The sequence below is a fragment of the Fukomys damarensis genome, unplaced genomic scaffold (genome assembly GCF_012274545.1).
Source record: "Fukomys damarensis isolate Sample0158 unplaced genomic scaffold, DMR_v1.0_HiC HiC_scaffold_29, whole genome shotgun sequence".
NCBI classification, from domain to species: Eukaryota; Metazoa; Chordata; class Mammalia; order Rodentia; family Bathyergidae; genus Fukomys; species Fukomys damarensis.
Window position 1 is genome coordinate 33,495,118 of NW_022900941.1, and position 10,998 is coordinate 33,506,115.

Here is a 10,998-nt window from a genome sequence, read left to right on the forward strand (position 1 = left end):
TTTTTTGAGGCAGGTTTTCACTAGGTCAGTTGAGACTGACCTGGAACTCATTATATAGCCCAGGCTGGTCTCGAACTCGCAGCAATCCTCTTGCCTCAGCCTCCTGAGTGCTGGGATTACAGGCGTGCGCCACCACGCCCGGCACTAAAAGACTTGATTTTACTAATTATTCAAAAATTCTCTTACAAATTTTTAATTAAGAAATGGTTTGGTCTTTTGCATTATCCACAACTCTACCATCACATATATGCACTGGTGTACAGGCAGGAAGCAATCACCAGCTTCTTCTACTCCCTTCTTAAGTCAGTTCGTGACTCTCACAGCCTAATTTCCCATCTTATTCCACCTTCCCCACTTCACTGTTTTCTGCCTCAGTGCTCACAAAATCCCATTGCAAGCCTCTGCCTTTAGGTTCCTGTACCCTCCGCTGTGTTCTTCAAAACCATTAACTCTTGTCATCTTTAAAGACAGGACAGGATCATGTGTGTATCTATTAATCATGGCAGATGTGTCTGGTCACTTGGCCACCAGGTTGTACTCCTTCCTTGTCCTTACAGAATTGAAGCAGCTCTGCTTTGTATGGTTGGAGTAAGTTTTTGCTGAGCAAAACGCGATGGACCTAAAAAAAAGTGGAAATGTGGGATCATGTAACTGCTAAAATGTAGTGGCTTTCCGTGTGTCCTGAAGATGCTAACTTTGGCTCTTCCATTTTGTTTGAATAATTTTCATATCATTCCACAATATATTGGGTATATGTCCGTGAGGAAATCGCTCGTACTTCTCCAGTCTTGTCTGCCCATGCTCATTGTGACCAATGTTTCAAAATTCATGTTTAATCTGTGTCTGATCAATGTAGGCACCAGGATTAACCACCGTATGGATGAGGAGGCTGGTGCATAGGAGCGACCGCCTTACCCTGTTTTCTTTAGTTGGGAAGTGGCAGAGCCAATATTCTGAGGTCACTGCATGTTCCACAGTCTACACATTTCAACACCAAACTTTTGGAACAACTCAGTGCTTGAGTAGACAGTTGTTTCCACGCCCAAACTTTTGAGTTGTGGGCAGAATGTGCCCTCGTGTTACTGATAACCCAGGACTGTGTGTGGCAGGTTGGGAGTGGGTAGAGGGAGAATTAGAATGCTAGAAGGAACCTACAGAAAAGACAGGAAACAGGTCATCTCCCCCAAATCAAAATGAAAACCCTGAGCTAGTGGGCTCCTTGGCTTTGTTCTTCAGACTTTGCAGGTATTGATTTGTTTTCCCATGAAGTTTTGGACGTCGGGCCACTGCCCACAGTCAGCCTGGCCTGTGTGGTTTCCTTTCACTCTTTTCACTACAAAGTGAGTAAATTTTGTTGCTTTGGTCACTTAAGGTATTAGAATCTTTTTCTTTCTCTCTGTTCCTGAAAAACAGTCAAATGACTTATGGGATAGATTCTGGAGACAGTTCTCTGAAAAATTTGAATTAAATTTTGGTGACTTCTTTTAACTATGAGAAGCTGTACGAAAGGAAGCTTCTGTGCCTGACATGCTCTTCCTGCCTTTGGTAGCATTTTAGAACAGCAAAAGCTTGCCTGTGTCTTTCATCACCCAGAAACTTGCCTTGGGAGTCACCATTAGGTTAGTCAAAGCTGCTGCCTTACTTTTGTGGGCAGGTTGAAGGAGCAAAAACTTCTCTGCAAACACAAAAAATGTGGCCCGGTAGGACCCTGGTCCGCAAGTTTTTTCCAAAATACTTTTGTAATGGGATACATGTGACTGCCCAGATGATTCCACAGGGCCTTTTGGAATGCATTCTGTTTGTCTCTGGTAAGAGAGGCTTGTTTTGTGGGCAAAGTCATTGAAAAACTCCTTATGCAGAGGAGGGTATGTGGTCTCAGGGTTTCCCCTGCATCCCTTTGTCCAGGGCCAGATGGGGCGGGAGTTGTGCCAGGTGAGCAGCAATTGGTGGTTAATCTCATGCGGCGGAAGCAGCAGGATTTGGCTTTTTAGCTTCTCATTCCAAGTGTGAACCAGACTTGGGCCTCAGTGGTGCTGGATTAGAAATAAAATATGGCTGAAAGAAAGGTGAGGAGTGGATTCTGGGGCTGGCCGACCTGTGCGATGATTGGCAGACTACTTAATTAGGAACCACCCACCTTGCTCGAGGTGTGAATTATTGCGCATCATTAACACTGTGTGGAGGAGGAGTATAGAATGTACAGCCCTTCCTTTTGGAGAAGGGAAGGATGATGAGCCAGTTTGTGGATTGTGGGTACTTGTTTTGTTCTTTTCCTCCCCTGCTGCCCAGCCTTCTGGCTGGTTCAGTGCTTATTGAAGTCTTTGTTCTAGGAAAAAACAAAAGTAGTTAAAATTCAACTCCTGGTTTTGCTCGTGGGTTGGCAGCTTTTTTGCAAGGTTAGCTGGGTGAGTTAGGACTGGGGAAAGTAACAGGCTGAATTGTTTAGGTTATTGATTGGGTTAGATCACACGCCAGTCTGCACCCTGCCTGTAGTCTCTGTCATGAGCAGAAATGAAAAGGGAGATTCTGTATAACAAAAAGATAAGTCTTTAAGGCTTAACAGAATCAAGGCACACTTACGGTGTGCTCTCATAGTTGAGAGCATGGTTTCAAAAAAATGAGGATAGTGAGATGAAAAGAAAAACACTTGAATATTTAAATAGCTGAAGTACTGTGTTGAAGGTGAAATGAAGTATGTGTTGGATTTGGGGTTATTTCTTTGCAGTTGGGATAGGCGATAAAATAATAAAGATGACTAATCTGTATTACTTTCTTAATCTTTTAAAAGTCTTTATCAAATGTAAGACCATAGACTCACCACTATCTCTTAGAGACACTAAGGTGAAAATCAGCACACATCAAGTTGAAAATATCTCTCCTAGGATGGTGTAATATTTCACTTGTGTAAGAGCTGTGAAAATACTACAGGATCACAGGTGCAGTAGGGTGTGAATGGCAGTGGGAAAGCTCATCTTTCACCTAAGGAGTTTTCAAGCATCCCCCAGGGATATGTGTGCCATAGCTGGCTCTGTGTGAAAGAATCTGGTATTGGGGCATCCTAGGAGTTCTTTGTTAGGCTCAAGTTCCCTACTGAGTTCCTGGGATTTCTATACACAGCCAGAGAATGGGCCTGCAGTGGCTATTAATACCACTGAATTGGTCAAAGAAAGGGTCAGAGTAGGTGAAGAGGCCTCAAAGAGAAGGACCCCCCACCTTGGTGGTGTCCATTCTGATGTTTGTAGCATCCCTGGCAAGGAGCCATATCCTGAGGAGCATCCTGCACAGAATGTTGCCTCTGGGTGCCGGGAAAACTTTATCCAGGTACCTTCCTTTGAAGTAAAGATATGTCTGAGAGAGTCCCTGGGCGTTTGTGGGGAAGGACCTGTATTCCAGGGAAGGGTCTGTAGTATTCCAATCTGGCTTCAGAGATTTTCTCTTCATATGAGGAGTCCTGGATCCTAAAGCAGCTCTGCTTTTGTTTTGTTTTGTTTTTGGACCAGGGATCGAACTCAGGACCTTGGGCTTGAGAGGCAGGCAGTATCGCCACTGAGCTAAATCCCTGGCCCCAGCTCTGCTTTTGGTATGAAAGGGTGAGAAAGATGGTCAAGGAGGGAGGGGAGAGAAAAGAAAAAAAGAAGCAGAAGGGAGAGTGCATGGGAAAAGGGTGAGGGTGGGAACTGGCTAATTGAAAGAGAAGAGGAGCAGTGCTTTTGGGAGACAAGGCAGATAAATAAGGAAGTAGAATAAAATCAGAGGAAGATCTTTTAGGAAAAGGATGGTGTTTACAAATCAACAGAATGACAGAAGCACTGGTACAATCTTCATGGCATTGTTGCACAAGTGTGTGGGAGAGAAGTGAGCTCATGTTTGAGGTTGTGAGTGTCATTGAGATGGGTACATTAATGTCAGTTTTTTAAAGAACGAATGATCCCCTTAAAGCTCTAATGCAGTGTGTGTAATGATTAGTGTGTTTTAATGGAGACAGAGCATTAAGTAAATCCAACAATGGAAATTTTTGAGATGAAGATTTAGAAATTTTAGTCCTCTTTGTTAAAGTGTGCTAAAGATAAGGTTTCTTGGTAAATTATTTAACCAAATTTTCCACCTACCCAGTGAATACTAAAAAGGAAGACTTGGTTGATATTTTTTAGACTCGTGGATTTGACAAATGAGGCTTGAAGAGGTCAATTCTTTTGACTTAACTTGTGCAGTGCAGTGAGTCCAAAACAAGGACGGTGCTAGAATTGCCGAATCCCACGCATGATATGTAAACTAAAGTCAGTGGCTTCTTCTGAAGATCTGATGTTTTGATTGATTCAAGATCAATATATGGTATTTCCTTTATTTTGCTGTTGTAACAGAAAATTTAAAGAAAAGTAGCATACTTTGAGACCATTTGCTAGTAGGAACTATCATTCAGTGAAGTTCCACTATTAAATTAGTTCTGAGTAACACCGTATACTCGTCACCACACTTGGCTATGATAATATACAACTTTTCCTGCTTAAAGGATGGGGTTGGCTGTTAGGAGTCTGGGGAGCATTCTAATGAATTAGTGTTGTGAGCAAGAAGTATAGATGCTGCCAGAGTTGGATGAGGAATTCAGAGAGCTCAGATGAAGATGGTAAAAGGCTGTTCATGCTAGGATCTAGGAGAATGAAAAGGGAAACAAAACGATTCTGCTAGGAACTAATAATGGGATGGCAAACATAAACAGAGAGCTTTTAATCCATTGTTGCCATAATTGAACTAATATGAGTTTGCTATAAGACTTCTCAGAATTTTTTGGAAACAAATGTATCTGGTTCTGTGAGCTTGATGGTAGGTGAATGTGGACTAATTAAAGTGTGCCTAAAAGCGCCTTCTTCATAGTTATGTGTTCAAATTTCCAAAACGAGAGAGAGTACATAGAGTTGTTATTCTGTGTTAACTCAAGGGAGCTCTTTATAACTCTGTTTGGCAGGAGATTATAATCTGAAAGCATCAGGTATAGTGGAGAGACTCTTGGTAAGAAGAAAGGATTAGAAGATGTACTTGTTTTCTTTTGCTGCTGTAACAAATTGCCACAACTGACATTCTTTAACTCACAGCCTTCTCCCTCCATATTCAAATCAAGTAACATTAGACCAAATCTTTTTTATGCCCCTGCTTCTCTGGCCATAGCCTTGAAAGGTCACCCCCTGTGAAGACTCATGATTAGTTTAGATGTATCCAGAATAATCCAGATAATCCAGAATAATCTCCCCATTTCAAGGTCCTTAATTCTCATCTCATCTGCCAGGCCCTCTGTCACATGAGGTAACATATTCACAGGTTCTGGGCATTAGGATGTGGGCATTGTTGGGGGCCATTATTCAACCTGTCAGAAAAGGGTTTTCTTGGTCCCTTCTCCTGTGACTGTGCCCTTCTAAATCAGATGAAAAGCTTCTTAATTAATTGTTCTTCAAACTTTTATAGCATGCTTACAGTGCTAGATAGCTCTTTGACTCAAAAGTACTCTCTGGCCAGGCATTGAGGTTATTCCATAAGGAAATCCTTAGTTGTCCCTCCTCATCCTAGTTCTGAACAGAAACACTGTGTTATGGTTGAATGTGTGTACTCGCTGCTGCCCTCTTTCCCTGGTTATATTCCGCACATCCCTGACTCGGTCCCTGAGTTGTTCCTCCCTAAAAGGAACAGCATCTGCCCTTTTTTCTGCTCATTCATTCTATGAGATTCTGTTAACCATTTTCACTCTGCATTTGGAATTTATCATAATTATTTAGCACTTGGTTAATGAACTTGATTTGTTCTATGGTTTTGAAAAAGATGGTCACATTTGTTTTTGTGTGGGGAAGAAAAATGTCCACATTTGTGTTTGTCACCTGATGCAGATTTTGCAAACAAAAACAAGATTTTTCTAAATGCTTCTGTTTGTGAACAATTTGGTTCACAAACAAAAACATTTATGAATCAAAGCAGCACCATATGTACTATTATTTAACTTTTATTGGCATACACTTGACTTTTCCCATTTGACTGGTCATCCTAAAGTGCTTTTTACAGAAGTAGGGTCCTAGGATTCACTCTCAAGAGACATTGGTTTTAGAGTGGGATGGAGCCAGGAAATGTGGTGCTCAGGCTACATGGGTGACAGTGTTGTAGATGGCCCACATGCAACACTGTGTTGTGAGTTCTTGCAGGGAGAATAATGCATCTGCCTTCTCATAGTGACAGGCATATTCTCTGGATATTGGTGGAGATTATGTTTTTGAGAAATTAGTATGTGTTTTGTGAAGGAGAATTTTAATCTACAGAGAGAGTATCTCGTAGAAAGCACGTAGTAAAGAGTACCAGACTGTACCATTTTCTTGGAGCCAGTTGTTGGCTGTGAAAGTTCTGAAGTTAACAGAGAGTTGATGTGTGTATCAGGGAGCACATAGATAAAACTAACAGTTCAGTTGAGATTTGTAAATAACCACTTATGATGTAAAAATCACCATGCCTCTAGACTTACTGTTTTGTTCATCTTTTCTGTGTTTAAGGGGCTGAATGTAAAATATCAAAAGTAGAAATTTTGTTGGAGGAAAGATTTGGGAGGGAAAAAAAGGCTGATTCTTGGGAATATGCAAAGGGAACTCATTGCTTTCAGTGCTCATTCTGATCACTAGTTCGTGATGACTGGAATGCAGCGAATAGCCACAAATCTCAGTTCCCACTGAACCAAGCGTTTTTGGAATGAGGCCTTTCATGAATATGTCATGATTTTGATTTCTGCTTTTGTTAAGACTGCAATGAAGTCTTTGTTGTTTATGTTATTTTCTAGACACTCTGGAGAGTGTAAGTCCAAATGATTTCATTTATTTTACAAAATGTATTTTTGCCTGCTCACATTTTTGGGTTATCTTATGACATATAACTTTACTAATTGTTGAAACTGATTGTTTCTCTCAGTTTTGTACTTTTCATTACTTTTTCTATTAACTTGATGGCAGAAGTGTGTGACATCTATTTTCACAGAGAAATCTTTAGTATTGTAATAGAGCCCTACCTGTTTTAAACAAAGAAATCTGACCTAGATTGAAGAAGAAGTATTAAAAAGTAACAGATGTTTCTGTGGGCTGGAAGCTGTCACAGTATTGATATACTTGAGTTGGAAATCACCAAAATTTCCTTTTGTTCTCTAGTTACCAAACAAACACAGACATATTTTCTCTACTCTTTGTTTTTGTTGAAAAAACAACTATTATGAGGTGGATTGTTCTATGCGCTTTACTAATAATCTTTGATTCAGTTTAAGGCAGTTCTATATATGCTTATTAAACATAAAGATTCTATAAATCAAGAAAGCTGAGAAAATTTAGTTGTCTCCTCTCCCATTGGGCTCATTTGAATGCATGGTAGTCTTGTTATCTTCAACGAGTAGTAAGTTTCTGTGATATCTGACTGAAATAATTCAAAATGGGACCCATAAGGGCAAAGAATAGCGTGTTCTATGCACATGGTGGAAGTTGAAATATTGATAATTAATGTGCTTATTTGGTTTAAAACATTTGAATAATTTTAACAGTCATTATATGGATTAATGTACTACTGAGCAAAATAAAATGAAAGACTATAGAAGTCACCATATAGGTTCTTACTGAAGTCTTCCCTTATGGAAACTTGCCATTTGTTGCAAAGCTCACAGTTAAAATTCCCAATATCGGAACAAAACTTGGGAGCAATGAAGGTATTGTAGCCTAAAATTGAATTAAATTGAGCCAATATTTGTGTAATATCTTTCTTGCCCACAGCTGCCCTGATAATAAGAGTAGAACACTTTGATTCAAAGCCTTAAAAGAATGATTATTTTAGGCTGGGTGTGGTGGCGCACGCCTGTAATCCCAGCACTTGGGAGGCTGAGGCAGGAGGATTGCTGTGAGTTCGAGACTATCCTGGGCTACATAGTGAGTTCCAGGTCAGTTTCAACTACATAGTGAGACCCTGTCTCAAAAAAACAACAAAAAAAGAATGATTATTTAGAACAGAGCTGTATATCAGAAATATTATGTGAACCAAGTAACTAACTTTAAATTTCTTAGTGCCCACATTAAAAGATAAACGTTTTTTGTAATTATTTTTCTACAATATATTTTACTTAACCCAATAGACCTAAAATATTGGCATTTGCATATGTAATCAATATAAAAATTACTGATGAGATTTTTTTACATTTTTTTAATATATTTGAAATCTGGTTTGTGATTTACTCCTAAAACATATCTCAATGTGTGCTGAATCTTCATTGAAATACTCGATCTCTATTTAGACTATAAAATGTACAGTAGGAAAAGCAAATTTTTGTATACCCTTTGTTCCATTCACTTAAGTTTTTCATTGACTGAATTAAACATATTTATAAATTTGAATTATACATCAGTGAGAATTAATAATGTTTTCAAACTAATTTTTTTTTTTTTTGGACTGGGGATTGAGCTTGGGACCTTGCACTTGCAAGGCAGGTGGCAGACCCACTGAGCTAAATCCCCAGCAAAGAATTAACAATGTTAATTGAGTTCCTTTGTCACTCTCTTTCAAGTGCCCATAGCCCCATGTGGCTGATGGCTATTGTATGAAACAATGCAGGTTTGCATTTTTGAGACAAGACTTTTTGTACCTTTAATACTTCAAAGTGGTATAATGTTAAGTGAAATAAACCAAACACACAAGTTTAAATATCAAATGGTTTCTTTTATGTGAGAAATTCAAATTCTAAATAAAGAGCAATAGGAAGATAATAGGAATATAATATGTAGATGTAGATATTTTTATCTTTATATATCTGTCTAGATTATATCTAGATAATAGATGTAGATATAATATAGGTATAGATAATATATAGAAAATAGGAACATTATAGGAATATAATAGGCAGTAGGGAGCTTGCTCTTTATCAGATGGGAAGGGGATTAAGAGATGGAGGAATGGAGTAGGGAGGAGAGGGGAAGGAGATGAAAAAAGGAATTAAGATGTGTTTTGTACATGCATCAACCCCATACAAGGCATGTAAAACATTATATACTGTAAATAATAAAGAATTCAAGATGCTATATAATTATAAATTCCTATGTATTTGCATAGGATAATTAAGAGAGGTGTTGCTTACAGCAGCATTGTCCAGTTGAACTCACTGTGATGAAAATATACCAAATCAGTACAGTTTAGTAAGGAAATTGTTAGCCCCATCTGGCTTTCAAATTCTTGAAGTGTGAAACTAGGAACTAAATTTTAATTGTTTAATTCAAATTTAAATAGTTGCATGGCTAGTGGTTGTTGCACTGGGTTAGAGGCTCTTGAAGGAGCCACAATGTGTATTAGTATAGGCATTGAGAAAAGAATAAAATGTTATTATTGAATAGAGAATATCATAGTCTAGGGGTTTTTAAAGAACAGTGCAGATTGGAATTACAGGGGAATTAAAAGAAAAAAAATGTCCTGTGTTTGGCTACTCCTCTTTAATTGATAGGGGTGAACTAATCATTAGGATTTTACAAAGCCCATCAGGTAGTTCTGATATCTGCGATTTTTTGTTTGTTTGTTTTTAGTACCAGGGATTGAACTCTCAAGATCTGCAATTTTATTATAAAATTTCCACAAATCTATTTCCTCACTTTTCATCTGTATGAGTCTATTAGTAACAAGCATAAGAAGGAATCAAATTGATACCTTTTTTTCTAGGTTTCTAATACTATTAAATGTAGACCTTTACTTGATCATACTCCATGTTAAGATGGAGTAAGAATGATCCACTTGGCTAATAAAAAGAGACATGTTAGGTTAGTTGAGTTGTTCAGGGTCACAGAGCTGGGATGATGAAGTCTTGTCTTGAACCTAAATCTCATATTTCTGCCACCACATAAAGAGAGAAATATAGAGTATCCAGCCTCACCCGATTTGTGGCTTGTTTTCTCTCTCTTCATAATAGAGCCCTTGTGCTTGGATTTATAAAGAATGTTTCTTTTGATATTTAGGGAGAAAAATCTCATTAACAATTGGATGTTTGTAGTCAGACAGATTCATGATCCACTAAAGAACCCTGTGCTGGGTGTTGGGAGATCCTTGCTGTTTTCCTGGTACAACATATGATCTTGGTGACCTTGAGTTTTCCAGTTAGTGCATCAGTTGTTATAATGGGAGTCGTCAAGCCTTCCTGTTCTGTAACTTATAGAATTGTTGTTAAAAAAAAGAAATAGAATAGAATAGAAACCAACTTTTATACTTCTGCAAATTATACTTGCTCCTGAAATACTTATGAAAGTAAAAACATTTTTCTCGTATCCCTTTTAAATAATAATTATAATTATTATTAAAAATTGAACATTTTTCACATGCCAGATATGAGTTAATCCTCACAACAATCCTGGGAGATATAGGGCTCATTTTTTCAGTCTTACTGTTGAAGAAATCAAGGTTCAGTGACTTGCTGAAGGTCACACATCTTATTAGAGACAAGTTGGAATTAGGACCAAGGTGATTTTATTCCAAGATCCTTGGAAATACTTGTTTCAGAAAAGTAAATCATACCCTTAAGGCCAGAGAGTACAGATGGCCTTTATAGGCATGTTTACTACGTTCTATGTTACTGGTACTCAGAGGTAGGAAGATTTCATTAGAGACTTCAAAGTTCTCCATTAAGACTTATAATAGATGGTGGATATTTCCTCAGTGTTAGGTAAAATAAAAGCATTTTCAGAAAATCCTGCTATTCATATGGGTCAAACTTGAGAGCAGTGAACTTGCTATGAAAAGGCAGCTCTCAGGCAGCCTCCTTTCCCCAGCTTTTTCTGAGCAAGGTTCCTAGGGAATTGAATTGAATTAGTTAATAACCAATTGAATATTTTAAAAATGCTTCTTGGTTCCTCCTACTTGCAGACAAATACCTTAAACCTGGAATAGGTACCTTCCTTGTTTGATGGCTCATTTTCAAATATATGTTCCCCTTTCTTGTTTTTTTGTTTTTTTTTTTTTTTTTTTGTT

The 10,998-nt window shown here is 38.3% G+C and overlaps 1 protein-coding gene across 1 annotated transcript in view; it reads left to right on the forward strand.

The window, feature by feature from the left end:
* Window positions 1-10,998, forward strand: part of Fmnl2 (formin like 2) — a 246,944-nt gene that overhangs the window by 58,610 nt on the left and 177,336 nt on the right. The gene's annotated exons all lie outside the window — the stretch shown is intronic.